The following is a 14,991-nucleotide window of genomic DNA, read 5'->3' on the forward strand; positions in this document are numbered from 1 at the left end:
AATCATCTATCATTTTATGGTGTAAGTGCTACTAAGAATCTTTTTGAAATATAAAATAAATTAGATTCTGATTTTTGTAACTCCCTTCAGCTTTTCTAGCTAACTATGACATCCTTATTTTAAATTTGGAAACTCCGTTTTGTATGACAGTCAATTTGACAGGTGGCGCCTGAGTCCTCCTGAGTGTTTCTTGCCATTTCACAATGGCTTAACTTGCGCCAGAACTACGCTCGCAAACTATGTGAATTTATTTAAAAAATGGTGGTTCAATGGGCCGTAACCTAGACTTAAGCTTCGGGCACTTTAGTATTCCTAGAAACTTTGAGTTGATACTCATGGTGTTTGATCAGTGCACATCCTCGTTGGATCCGAGCGGTAACTCTTCCATTCATATTCCTTGCAGGAAAGAGTGGGCGGTGTGCATTCGAAATTAGTCGGGAAACGCCTGACTTCTAACTGCTCGAGAAGGGATCAAGAAATGAACTTCCAGGCTGAGCTTCGTTAGAGCCAGCCGCGGTGCCCATTTATTCGTAAACAACACAGAAAGATGCCTCGGTCCATCGATGCAAACATCAGAGTTGTCATATCCTAATCCAAAAATAAAAATCGAATCTTTCACGTCCAAATTCAAAAACAAAATCGCGTTTCTTAAGTTGAGAGAGATTCTACTTGTTCCCTGCCTTAACCAACACTCAACCATGGAATCGAAATTTAAAATTATTATTACGATTTATAACTTCCACGATTTGTATGATAAATATCTTTACATTCCTTCGAAGATCATTGGAAAGCAAAATGGAGACGATGTCTCATTTAGAGTGAACTTCTAATTTCATGCGTGATTTCAAGACTTTAAATTTCTAATGCCGACTTTTTGATGATTCAGCACTCAATAACTGATCTATACATTTTTATAACTATTGAAATTTAGTTCAGATTTCTCTCCAACAGCTCATTTTGCACCCGTAAATAAAAATGTTTTCGTTTATTATTCTGAGTCACATTCATAATAAAATATCTTCGATCATTAAAAAAACCAAAGACGCAAAGACTCGTTAACTTGTAACTGCAAAAGTCCATATATTACATAAAATCATCTACACCCAACAAACAGTTGGATTTGAAATACGTCTGAGAATGATTTGATCTCAAAAACATCAGTTAAAAATCAATTTAGTGTGGATGGCGAATTATACCTTTTTCAAAAAGGAGGAACGGCATGCTGTTACTGTTCCTTTTTTTCTTATCATCCCCTTTCATTGCTGGTGTCTGTTCACTTTCGCTCTGGGGCTTTTTTCATTCAGCCGTACGCTACCGAAACGCCCTGAATTTATATACTTCCGAGAACGGTCACTTCGGCAGCATTCCCTAAACATTTCTAGATTTTTTAATAATAACCATAAAGCAAGAAAATTTATTGAATAACAAAAATCTTCAAAAAACAAAAATAGTTTTACTGATTGCTTAACTAAGTCAGCAGTAGTTAAGAGTATTTTTTCTGTTTGCTGTGAATTTTCAATTTAAGAATTATTGAAAGCAAGCATTTTGAGCTGAGCATTTGAGAGCTGAAATTTTCCCAAAACTCGTTTGGAATAATTTGGAAATTGTGCTTGCTGGGTGCACGCGCTCATACTCGTATGTATGGCATGGCACACTACAGCTATAAATGCCTTATATGAATCAGTTTAATGTTAAATAGAATAAGGTTGACAACAAAGTAAGATATATGTATTAGGTATATTTATAGCTGTCATCATGGGGCAATCAAATGTCATGTACTGTGTTCCATTATCGATGTTTAACAAACTATAAACTAATGATTTCGGCTTCTTGGCCGGGTCATGTCGTCCGAGTGGATATAGACGCTCCGGATCTCAAAGTATTCGATGCGATGCCAGCTGGTGATAGCAGAGGAAGAGGAAGGCCTCCTTTGCGTTGGAAAGATGAGGTGGAAAAGGACTTGAACTTGGTTGTTTAACTGGTGCAGGTTAGCACGAGAAAGAAACGACTGGCGCGCTTTGTTAAACTCGGCCAAAACCGCATAAGCGGCAATAGCGCGGTTATAAAGAAGAGTAGAGTAGAATGGGGTAAGATAGGTATGGGGGCACAATAGGTAGGTGGGGTTTTCGTCGCACCGTTTTTGCAGAGATCACTTGTCTTATGTGAATTGAATACGTGGTGGGGAACAACGTTCGCGACTGTCATTTCGGCCGTCACCATTGATTAGTTATCCTAGTTCTGGCGTCGTTTAGTTTTTTTGTGAGCTTTTCTCCGACATAGCATTTTTTTTATTCTACGGTGCAGTGCATTTAATGTATGTAAATATTTTTCAGGTGAGTTTTATTTTACGTAGAAAATAATGCTGAACACGAATAATGTGTCAGTTTTTTGATATTTTTGTTTTTTAGACACAAACATAAAACATGTGCTTGGGGGCACTATAGGTCAGCCGTCTGGGGGCATTATAGGTCACTACTTTTAATGGAATAAAATAAATTTTAATTGTTTTTGCAGCAAAATGGTGCGTAATTATGTGCGAAAAACGCCGAAACGAAGTGAAGAGGACGTAAAAAACGCAGTCGCGGCAGTCCGAGATCGCGCTAGTGTTCGATCAGCCTCTAAACAATTTAAAATTTCGTTCGAAACATTACGTGCTTGCGTGATGAATTAAAGAAAAATTCCTAACTTTTATAACATGTGCAGTGTTCATACTCTATAAATAAAGGTTAAAACGTTAATTTCCAAGCCACATATAGTGACCTATCGTGCCCCCCGATTTTGAAAATATCGAGAAAAAGACCCTTTGTCTTATTGAATGCAGCTTCTAAAATATTTAGCCAAACATAAGTCAGTATAACCAAAATGTTAGCAGATAAATAACCTTTCAAAATCTTGCTTATTTTTCAAAATCAATGCAAAAACACCGTTGCAAGAGCTCTCCAAAAAAAAATGACCTATCTTACCCCATTCTACTCTAATAACAAAAATGTGCTAAGAAACGTCAATTGAGGCGCGCTGCGTGTTACTTCCGATAGTATTAAAGTAAAATTACTTCCAACAGAGGAGCTCTATTCGGTTCTAATCGCATTCTTCAATAGTTTCGAACCAGTGCTATATTCGACACATAATATCTAAAGGGTTTTCCAATAACAGGTGTTATTTTGAATAGCCCGTTATTTCGGTAGATGTCACTTTTGAAGCTGCCATTTTTTGATATTTGACAAGTAGAAACTACGCCATTAATAAAAATGGAACGCTAACACTTAAACAGTCGCATAGAAACTATTAAAATTCACTATAAAAATGGTGAAAATTTGGCATAGACGGTTCATAAAACTCGAACATTTTTGGGTCATCGTGAAGCACCTTGTTGGACCGCAATACAGAAATTAGTGAACAAATTCGAGCTATTGGGACAAGTTGCTCCAGAACAGCAGAAAATATTGCTGTTGTAGCCGAAAGTGTTGAAGAAAACCCAGGTTTGTCCATTCCTCGTCGTTCTTTGGAATAAAGCATTCCACAAACGTCATTACACCGTAATTTGCATAAAGATTTGGGTCTTAAGCCTTATAAAGTCCAGTTGACACAAGAACTCAAGCCGGCTGATCATCAACAATGTCGTGTCTTTGCTGATTGGGTCGTTGAAATGCATGAGAATGCTCCGGAATTGCATCGAAAAATCATCTTGAGTGATGAGTCCAATTTCCACCTCACTGGCTTCGTCAACAAGCAAATTTGTCGGATCTGGGGCTCAGAAAATCTAAGAGTTATTGTTGAAAAGCCTCTCTACTTACTTTTTCGAAAATGAAGCTGGAGCAACAGTTACGGTGAATGGATTGCGCTATCGAGAGATGATTAACGATTTTTTATGGCCGCAATTGGATGGTATTAATCACACAAGCAACGAAACCATTGATCTTTTACGGGAATAACACCTCTTATTGGAAAAACCTTTACTTGTATAGCTTACCGAACTTTAGCCTAACTCGCACTGGTGATGTTATCAAACATTACCATAGTATGCGAGAAACTCCATTTGCACAGCTTTGGCGTGCCACACCTTAAGTGAAGTGATGAGCAATTGGCGTGGCAAGCTATAGCTGCACAAAATATAGGTTTTACTAGCTCAGCTTTTTCCTGCAGGGTAGTTTAAACAGTAGAGTAGAATCGTATTATTAACGCGGCAAAACATCCATTTGCTCACGAAATTAATTACATTCTAAATAAACAGACGCTAAAGATTTGCCGCCTGACTGTAGTTATAGTAAATGAACAAAAGCAAAATTGAAAAAACAAATAAACAATCTTACAGTTATACCCAAGCGCATACACATTCAACTGCATTTGAAATTTCCTTTTCTGCCTTTTTTTGCACGCGAAACCCTCTTTTTTGTTATTGCAAGCTCTGTAAAAGAGACCCGCCTGAAGTAAAGTTTTGTGGGCGTTTATTTTCTTTTCAATTTTTTGTGATTCACTTTACGTACTATGCCACTTATCATACAATCTAGATACTATTTTTGGCCGCCATAGCCGAATCTCGGTGAAACACCAAAATTAAGAAAAACATTTTTCTAATAGCGGTCGGCCCTCGGCAGGCAATGGCAAACCTCCAAGTGTATTTCTGCCATGAAAAAGCTCCTCATAAAAATATCTGCCGTTCGGAGTCGGCTTAAAACTGTAAGTCCCTGCCTTTGTGGAGCAACAACAAGACGCACGCCGCAAATAGAAGGAGGAGCTCGGCCAAACCCCAAAAATGGTGTAAGCGCCAATTAAGCATGTATGTAAGTATCATTTCTTGGACATTTGTGTAGGAAAATTAAAAGAGGAGATTAAATAATATCGATCTGTACATATTTTATACCAAATTTACGGAAAGTGCATTTTCCCATGCGAGTTCAATGGTAATTTTCAAAGCGTTAGCGTTTGGGTAATAAATGCTATATAAATATTACTCGCACCTAAAACATGAGTCATTTGTTGAGAAGACGATTTATTTTTTTTTATTACCATTGCAATTAGTTATATGAGTTATATTTTATGGGTGTTCTGCAGAATTGCTGAGATTTTGCGAGATTATGGGGCTTCTTTCGTTTAAGCCTTGACTTCCTAACGGCATAGTAGGTCAGACAGTACCGAGGCTTCGCTGTTGAAATGCTGTTGAAGTCTATGCATGTGTGACTTAGCATACTTTTGTATTGGGACGGCGAATGATGCGATGCCAAAATCGCGTTCAAGGTATATTAAGGTTAAGATTAAGGTTATAGCGAATATACCAAGGAGCATTTACGGCGCATCTTAATACCTTATTTTGAATTTTTTGGATTTGAAATACGTTGCTGGACCTTAAGCACCCCCAAAGTTGTATTCCATATGTCCATAAAGGTTGCAGAATTTCCTTGTACAGCAGGACTTTGTTGAATATTACTAACTTGGCCTTTGCCCATGAGCCAATAGAGATTTCTTTATTTGATTTCTTCTCTTTTTTTCTTAATGTGATCGTTCCATTTAAGCTTAGCAATTGGAGTCAAACCTAAGTATTTTGCCGTGTAATAATGCGGTATTTGGGCGCCATTTAGATGCAATGGAAGTTATCTCTTTTATTATGAGAAAAATTTATATGGATTGATTTCGATTCGTTAAGTTTAATTCGCTATGTTTTTGTCCACGCAAGACTATCACTTAGAGGGCATTGAAGTTGTGTATTAGCCTCATTTTCTGTGTTACCAACAGAAAGTAAAGGGTGGTTAAATTTCAAGGGCCGATATTGAATGTGAACCACACCTAAGCCTCAAGTTGTTTTATGCATTTCATTCAGACTAACTCAATTTGAACCGTGGAAAGATACACACTCGAACAACGCGTTAAAATTATTCAGGCTTATTATGAAAACGGGCGTTCGAAGAAAATCATCTGCAGTGATGAGGCACATTTTCACCTCAGTGTGATTGCCGAAAAACTAATGCACCCACAAAGAGTGACTGTTTGGTGCGGCTTATGGGCCGGCGGCAGCATTGGGCCGTATTTTTTCCAAAATGAGGCCGGTCAGGCAGTTACTGTGAATAGTGTTCACTATCGTGAGATGATAACGAACTTTTTATGGCCCGAATAGGAAGATATGGATGTAGACGATATGTGGTTTCAACAGGACGAAAGCTAACGAAACAATCGCTCTTTTGCGCGAAAAATTTGATGGCCGATAATCTCACGTCACGGCGATGTTAATTGGCCGCCAAGATCATGAGATTGGACACCGTTGGACTTCTTTCTTTGGGGTTATTTGAAAGAAAAGATGTACGTCGATAAACAGCAACAATTCAAGAGCTAAAGGATGAGATAATTCGGCACATTAACGGCATAGAACCTCAATTATGCCTCAGCGTCATCGAAAATTTGGACCATCGGATGGAGGTGTGCCGTCGAGACCGCGGCGGCTATTTGGCCGATATTTTGTTCCATACGTAATTGAGTCATATCAATATTTTCATAATAAACAGAAATGACAATAATTTTCTAAAAAAATTGTATATTATTTAAAATCAACACCACTTAGCCACACTTTATCAAATCACACTTAAAAAATATAGATAAAATGGGTCCCAGAAAACTTATTAATAAAAAAATGTGTCATCTAAACTAATTTAAAAAAATTTAAACGAAGTTAAAGAAAACTACGAAAACATCATCATTTGCATTTTGCGAACCTTCTCCCACTTTACATATTGTAACACATCTACGCAAGCGGATGTCACATTTGTTCAGATAATACAGGGTGGCACAAAATTAATCTTCCATATTATTTCTGGATAACTTAATAAAAAAAGTAAATGATTTTCAGTGATGGAAATCTCTATTTTGACCTTTATGCGCTGCATTGCTTGTCTGTTTGTATACTGCAGCTTTAAAGTTCAAAAGTGTCAAAATGATTGAGGTATATACCTACAACACCATTTATTATTTTTAATTGTTATTGATGATATACTAAAAAGCTGTATTTAGGAGAAAAGAAGAGGTATTTACCGGAACTTCTATGAAATCTCGAAGACCTAGCCTACGCTGATGATATTTGCCATCCCTCCGTCAAACACACCAACATGCAGAACAAAATTGACGATCTGTCCTCAACCTCTTTGAATTCAGGGCTAAAAATAAATTACGAGCAAACGAAAGCCATCAAAAATTCGATCCTCTAGCAGCCGCCCGTTCCTCTTAAATAGTGTTCAAATTGAGAACGTTGACACCTTTACCTACTTGGGTAGTATCATTGCCGCTGAAGACAGTGCAAAACTAGACGTTATCGCCAGAATAAATAAAGCGAACGGCGCCGAGCTATCTGGTCTTCGAGCAACCTCAGCGTGCATACAAAATTACGGATCTTTAAGACAAATATACTATCAGTTCTCTTGTACGGATCGGAAACCTGGCTCACAAATAATTGAATCGAAAATAAAATTCAAAGCTGTGTGAACAGGTGTTTACGCAGGATATTGAAGATCTGGTGGCCCAACACTATAAATGACGACGATCTATATGAGAGGTGCAAAATCCAGCCAGTAGCTATATTAACATGATAAAACTACGAAAGTGGAGGCGGATTGGGCATACGATTCGCAAGGACGCAAATGAAATCTGTCGTCAAGCATTGAATTAGAATCCATAAGGTGCTCGCAGGGTTGGCCGTCCAAAAATATCTTGGGGGAGAACTGTGAACAGAAGGTGAAACGTCAGGAAAAACTTGGAACGAAATCAAGCTGCTTGCAAAAAATATAATCAGATGGAGGTGTTGTACTGAAGCCATATGCTCCAGTGGAAGAAACAGGAAACGATGATTTTGCACAAATTATAAATCTTCCGATAGAGTGATTAATTTTGCGCCACCTTGCCTACATATGTATTCTCTGTACATTTCTTTATATTAGTGTAACAAATATAGATTTATTTCATTGCTTAACTGTACCGCTTTATCAAATTAAAACGAATCGTAATGGAAGCCGGCTCGCTACGAGTACTTAAAGCAAATCTAAAAACAAATATCTTATTTAGTACGAGAAAAGCAAAAGCCATCAACAAATCATTTGTTCACATTTAAAACATAAATACTAACAAAGTTAAGCTAGAAGTGCATACAAATGCACGTATATGTATGTATGTATGCATGGAAAAGTATACTCAGTTATGTAGTAAATTGTATACGTCCGAATTTTAATGCAATTCTGCCGGTTGCTGCGTCTGGTGGAATGCTATGTAAACTCTCACGATTATCGACTGTAATATTTACTCATGTATGTATTTCGTAAATAGGCTTAAAGTAAAAAATACGGAAATTTAATGATGGGTGGGTATATTCACATTAAATATTCTATATATATATATATATATGTATATATATATTTATGGGTGGGTCCAGGTTTATCAACACGTCACTCAAATGATTAAATGATGAACTTCGACCAAAAGTAATGATGGAATTGATCCTTTCAGGAAATTGATTTTTGACATATTTGGTATTGGCATATTTGATAAACCATCGTACACTATCTCTAGATGTTCCAGACTCTCATTGTTAGTGATAGTTCTGTTTTTTTTTTTTTTGTTCACTATCACTAAATTTTCTGTGCTAATGTATTTTGCAGTTTAACCACCACTGAATAGACAGTTTTTAGTGCAAAAATGCCCAACCCTGCTCATTGAGCATTTAAGTTTCAATTCTGTAGTCATAATAATAGTGTCATTAGCATCTTTGCTTAAGAATAATATGGAATTTGGAAAGAAGAACCGTAAAGAATTGTGCGCGCCAGAAGCTATGAGAAATAGCGAAATTTATTTAATTTTTAATTCTCCTATTCGTCATGGTCATCCACCCCGCATTTTTTATACCATATTCAACACGTCAAAGAAAAACCCGCTAAACCGCAACAAAAACTTTTACCACGTACAAAACTAGTATTCCAATTTTGTTTTTAAATAACTTTTTTACTAAATGAAAAAAAATTCTTATTAAATGCAAAAAAGTTATTTTACTAAATAAAAAAAGTTATTTTCAGTGATAGAAATTTTTGTTTTGACCTTTACGCGCTCCTTGTCTATTTATATACGGCAGCTGTCTAGTTCTCAAGTGTCAAATATGATTGACGTACGACGTAATTTGCAAAAATTATAAATCTTTCGATAGAGTGATTAATTTTCCACCACCTTATGCTTAACCTTAGAACAAAGTTATCACTTCGCCTTAATGCGTAAGTAGCATTTAAAAAGTGGTAGCCGAATGTTGTTGTTGTTGTAGCAGCTTACTAAATCCTGTCAGTGCGGTGTACTCACCGATAGCCGCCTATTTACTATATTATAATTTATGAAATTTCCTGAAGCATAAGGGATACATTTACGAGAGGCTCTTAGAAGGACTATTTGTGGCTCTCGATAAATGTCCTCGACTTGCCTTAGGACATAACCTATTCAGAATCAGAAGATGACGAGTGGGTTACAAGACTTAATGTTTTTGACTGATGTCATGAACCATTTGCAAACACTGAGCTTACAATTGAAGGACAAAGATAAAATTATATCTGACCCACGCAGGGTATGTACATATATAATATTCAGTTTCCAAACTAAATTACAACTTTTTCAAACGGACATTGAAAATATGAAATTTTGTAATGTTCAGAACCTGAGAAACTATTAACGGGATATCAGCACACTTTCTAGACCGACGGATCCAAAACCAATGATGGTAGCGGATCTGGATGCTACTTAGAGAAAGCCAGTACTCCTATGCCACAGGATAGATGGCCACGGTATTATTAACGGAAGTCTATGCCTGAATAATTGAGAAAAAGTGGCGAGGTAGCAATATTGGAATTTTTAGTGGCAGTCAAGTTGCACTGAAAGTCCTTGCTAACCCACGCTGCTCTACGAAATTACTCGGTAAATGTAAGACAAAACTGAACAGTGTTGCAAAACACAACAAAGTTAGTCTTATTTGGGTGCCTGGACATTGTGGTATTACAGGGAACGAGTTAGCTGATAAACTGGCTAATCAAGGGTCTACAAATATGCCACTAGGCCCTGAACCCTTTCTAGGTGTCAATTCTGCATCGATTCAACTATGGTTTGACGACTTCAAGAGGTCTACCCATAGAGGACGTTGGTCTGGGTTGAACTCGTGCCGAGTAGCCAAGTGCTTTGTGAGAGAACCAAACAGGAAAATAGCGAGCTTTCTCCTAAAACTTAGCAGAAAGGGCAACAAAGCCTGTGGTCAGCATATGGCTGCCAAGGGGGTCGTCGACAGCCCCATATGACTATCCTGTCTTGCGGATGACGACACTGCAAAGCATTTTATCCGTAGCTGTCCGACGTTTTCTAGAATCAGACTTAGGATATTGGATTGCGATAAATTTTATATGGATAAAGTTCATAACATTCCTTCATACTAATTCATCAATGAATCCAAGAGATTTGTGTAAGAGTGACCTAATGACTAATTTTTCCATCTTACCACCCACATTTTATATTTCCTATCTCTATTCTTCTATTGAAATCTATCTGGGTGTAGTACAATGGTCTTCCAAATGAGTGCTTCGACTTGTCCAACCCCAACAAATCGCATCTAATCTAATCTAATATTCCTCGAACTAAAAACAGTTGTTCCAATATTAAACAAGAAAGCCAGAACGAGTATATAAAAAAGCTGGAAGGAATATGAACGGTTTTCCAAAATAGATTTCAAGACTTGAAATGTATTAAATCGTATCTTGATTTTTTTCTGAACCAATTGAAAATATTATAAATCAAGGTGAGTTTTCCATTTCCAACATAAATATGACTTGAAAAATCAAGACCTACAATTAAAGATATGTCGACATCGGTTACTGAATTTTGGAGATTTGTACCCGAATCGAAATATCCTGAATTTTTTATTTTTTTAATTATTTATTTATTTACTTCAATCTACAGAAATGTTCTTACAGATGAGATCGTACCAAGGTAACATAGAGAGATTTCAACGTTTGCGGGACTTTAAAATCGGTGGAATTTCTTCTGATGAAACCAACCATTGCAAATACTTTAGATATCACAAAATCAATACGTTTAGTGAATGAAAGTTTAGTATCAAAAATAATACCAAGATTTTCATTTCCCACTTCCTACTTAGAATACAGTTATTTAATTTGTAGTTAACAGAAAATTAATTTGGCTTCCTGGTATATGTTAAAATGAAACTTTTATTGACATTCAGAAATAAATGGTTTGATGAGCACCAATTTTGAAAGGCATCGAAATCCGACTGTATTATTTGACTATCTGTTAAGTCATGTACCCCTTGGGGAAGTTTTATATCGTCCGCAAGCATTAAACAGTTTGCAAACTTGAAATGTTTAGGCAAGTCTTTTATAAAAATAGTAAACAGCAGTGGCCGCAATGAGTTCCTTACGGTACCAGACGATGCATTGACTACGACTTTAGACACAATGGGTCCAATTTTCGCTAGTAGTCTCCTACCTTTTAAGAAACTGGCGAAGAACTTCAAAAGAGATTTCCTCCAATCCCATTGTGTTCCAACTTATACAAATGTATTGAGTGGTCCACCTTGACAAAGGTTTTCGAAAAGTCTGTATAAGTTGCGTCTAATTGGGAACAGTTTTTAAACGCACTTATTATTTGATTTGTAGCTAAAACAAGACTAGAGCACTTTCTGAAAAAATTGAGCAAATAAGTCACATGAACTTTGGGTACTATCAGAAACATTTCCATCATATTCTAGACTAGCAGAAAAACCGGTAGAAAAACCGGTGTTTTGGTTTTAAGGTAATTCCAGAAACTCGGTGGATTGGACTTTAGTCTCGTTTCAATAGAAAGCATATATTGCGTGAATAAAAAATTGTGAAAGGAGTTGAACTCCTTCATCAACTTAAGAAATTGGGCATAGTCGTATTTCGAATTACTGGCCTTAGACAACACAGCGTTGTCTCCACAGAAATGCAAACGCTCAGAGCGGTTTGTGGGCGCACAAGGCTTGATCACATCAGATGTTCAAGACATCTGCAAATGTAGCCGAACACATCGGAAAAAGTGGCAAAAACATGTAAAGAAAATGGGACCTGTCCGTATAGGCAGAGTCGCAATGGAGAATAAACCAATTGCCAATATACCACCTTGAAGACCACTGAAACGATGGCATGAGTGCTGGACGTCTGAATCGCAAAATGATTGAATTGTGTATATATATTAAATTGTTTACCATAAGATTGTTTGTATAATTTTAAGAATTGTATTTTATAATGGATAAATTTCCAACATTAATAACAAAATATAATCTTAAATAAATTGGAAGAAAAGAATTTATAAAAGCGGGTAGAAAAGCTTATATTGACGTATACCGCCATAGTAAGACCGATTATGTCATTGGGAGCATTAAACAAGCAGTACAACGTTGGGCGGCTAACAAGCGTTCACTGGGCAGCCTGCGCAGGAATAACTGGAGCTATCAGATCGTGTTCAATAGAAGCACTTAATGTCATGCTCTACCTGTTACCAATAGACTTACAACTACGCCAAACAGCAACGAATACCGCCTTCAGAATAAAAGAAGGTAGTTTTTGGAATGCTAGAATGTTTGGTCGCAGTATTTTCTTAGATAGCCCAAGGCTTTTTGCCAACTCATCAGATTTTTTTACCGCTACTCGAGATTTTAGAATAGAGTTTAAGGTAAAGCTGCCCACGCGAAAGGAATGGGATTTGAATTCAGAAGTCAAAGAGAATACAACTGCACTTTACACTGACGGATCCAAGATGGATTCCGGCGCCGGTGCCGTTATATATTAGAAAGGCCTCGAAACTTCCAAGTCTGCTGCTACGAAGTGTTTCACTATCTGTGTGAATGCCAAAGAATGGGTGCCCTACGACATAGAAAGCAAGGTGGAACTCTCAATGGTCAACTTGAAAGAATTTGCAGTTACGAAAATAGACGACCTAAGCAGATTCAAATCAAATCAAATGGCTTGTCTAATAAAAAGTAGTAGTTCTACAACTGGCGTATCAAAATGGCATCTTTTGTGCTAATTGGGTCTGGGCTGTGTCACTCAGGCAACATCTCACCTCCACCACCACCGGACTTGGTTAGTTCTAAAATTATTCATTGCATCGTTTTTGAAGGACCACAGGTTTGAATGTATCTTTACTTAATCCTACACGAACAAATTTCATATAATAAGGCCTTCTTTTATGAATTTTGTTTTTTTTTTTAAGAAAAATATTTTTTGTTTTCAGATCCGTGCAAGAGCGAAAATTCTGTGTCAAAAGATTTTAGTGAGCCGCGTTATTTCAAAATCGCGTAAAAAAAGACCGTGTAAAAAGAGAGTTGGATGCAGTTTGCACTTGCATTTACGTCAGTAGACGGAAGGTCGTGTCTCCTGCCATCTTCGTAGTAGTTCTACAGTAGTTAGTTTTCTTCAACATCGTCTATATGTCGAAGCTAGAGAAAACAGCGAAATTTGGTTAAAAGAATCGAAGCTCAGTCTAAGCCTTTCAATGATGTATGCGCCCCATTAAAGTTATGAAATTATTGATTATTTTTATATGTACATATATATTTATTAAAATTGACAGGGGTGATATATGTACTTATGTAGTTTTCGCAATTTTTTTTAATTTTTTGCTTATTATTTATGTTATGCTTATAGCGGCAGGCTAATCACCCACCCTGTCAGAAATCAAAATAGATTAACGAAGCCAACGCAAGACTGAGTCTTGTCGAGGCCCTATGCTCCCGAGAGGAGTGAACAAGAAAACAAATTTATGTTAAAAAAATGTCTCAAGACATTTTCCAATTATAGTAGAATTTTTATTGGAAACTCCCCTTTGTGTAATGCTTGGTGAGAGCGACGTTGACTCACTCATTTTACAAAGTAATTTTTTTTAATTGTTCATTTTTCATTTGCGCACATTTTCTTCTTTTGTTTTAAATTATTATAAATAAAATAAAAGAAAAATATTTGTTGCAGTACTCACAGTAAAAAATATAATATTTCAAAGGAACGGTCATCAAAGCCAAGAACGGCGCGTGTCAACAATTATTAGATGCAGATGTTTTGTTTTTAGTATTAGTTTTGTTTTAAGATTAACTGCATAAATATATGTTTGTATGTATTAGCCGAAACAATTGTTCAAAATTTAAAACACTTCTGATATTTACTCATAAACGTACATAAGTATTTCGTATATAACGCACCGAACTTTGACCTTCTTATCTTTCGTAGTTGATTGCGGTATTGTCTTTTTGGCGCCTAGATGCAGTAATCGAACTTCTTAAAGCATAGCAATCAAACCATGGTAAGGAGTTTTACCAACACGCGATCTACATTTATGATTTAATAGAATCGAACACCGGCTCCTGTTTCCTTTATTCTTAATATTTCACTTGATAAACGGACGGATTTTTATTTCCGTATCTTAAAACGACTTGTTTGTATAAATTCAATGTTTCGTAAAGTACTTATATACAAATCTACGTACAATCTGTATTATTACCGAGAAGCGTGTTCTAGACGCGTCAAACGCTTGATAACGACTGTGCCTGCTGCTGCCTGTTGAATTGCCTTTGTGTTTACTCTGGGCAGTGGCGTTCGGAAGCATTGCTGGCTGTAGTCGTCGTCATCGTCGCTGCTGCTGTCAACGCAGCCGCAATCGAAATCGGATTCTTAACGATTGTACTATGAATGGGAGGAATATTTGTTCACATGTGCAAGTACAAATATGTTGATAGTTGTAATAGTTGCATAGTGTAGCCACATACTCACACAGCGGGGTTTTGTTTCTGATTATTGTTGCTCTTTTAGCAATAATGACCCAACAAACAATTCGTTTACGCACTTTGTTCATCATTACTCATAGTTCATTCAATCTGTATGACCGGCTGCAAGATGGAATCGGGTCGGTAATTTTTTCCGATAATCAAGACGCTGACGACACCATGGACGCTAGTCAACTCCTACAAGA

General features: G+C 36.8%; 1 protein-coding gene across 4 annotated transcripts in view; it reads right to left on the bottom strand.

Moving 5' to 3' along the window:
- Positions 1–14,991, bottom strand: part of LOC128864928 (protein peste-like) — an 89,804-nt gene that overhangs the window by 67,928 nt on the left and 6,885 nt on the right. The window contains exon 1 of one of the 4 annotated variants that reach the window (XM_054104698.1): positions 14,225–14,568. The exons of 2 other annotated variants lie outside the window; for them this stretch is intronic. The gene's annotated coding sequence lies outside the window, so the exon portion shown is untranslated. Of the gene's footprint in view, positions 1–14,004; positions 14,569–14,991 lie in introns of those variants that run through there. One more of the 4 variants, XM_054104695.1, reaches the window with a different exon arrangement.

The sequence above is a fragment of the Anastrepha ludens genome, chromosome 5, assembly GCF_028408465.1.
Source record: "Anastrepha ludens isolate Willacy chromosome 5, idAnaLude1.1, whole genome shotgun sequence".
NCBI classification, from domain to species: domain Eukaryota; kingdom Metazoa; phylum Arthropoda; class Insecta; order Diptera; family Tephritidae; genus Anastrepha; species Anastrepha ludens.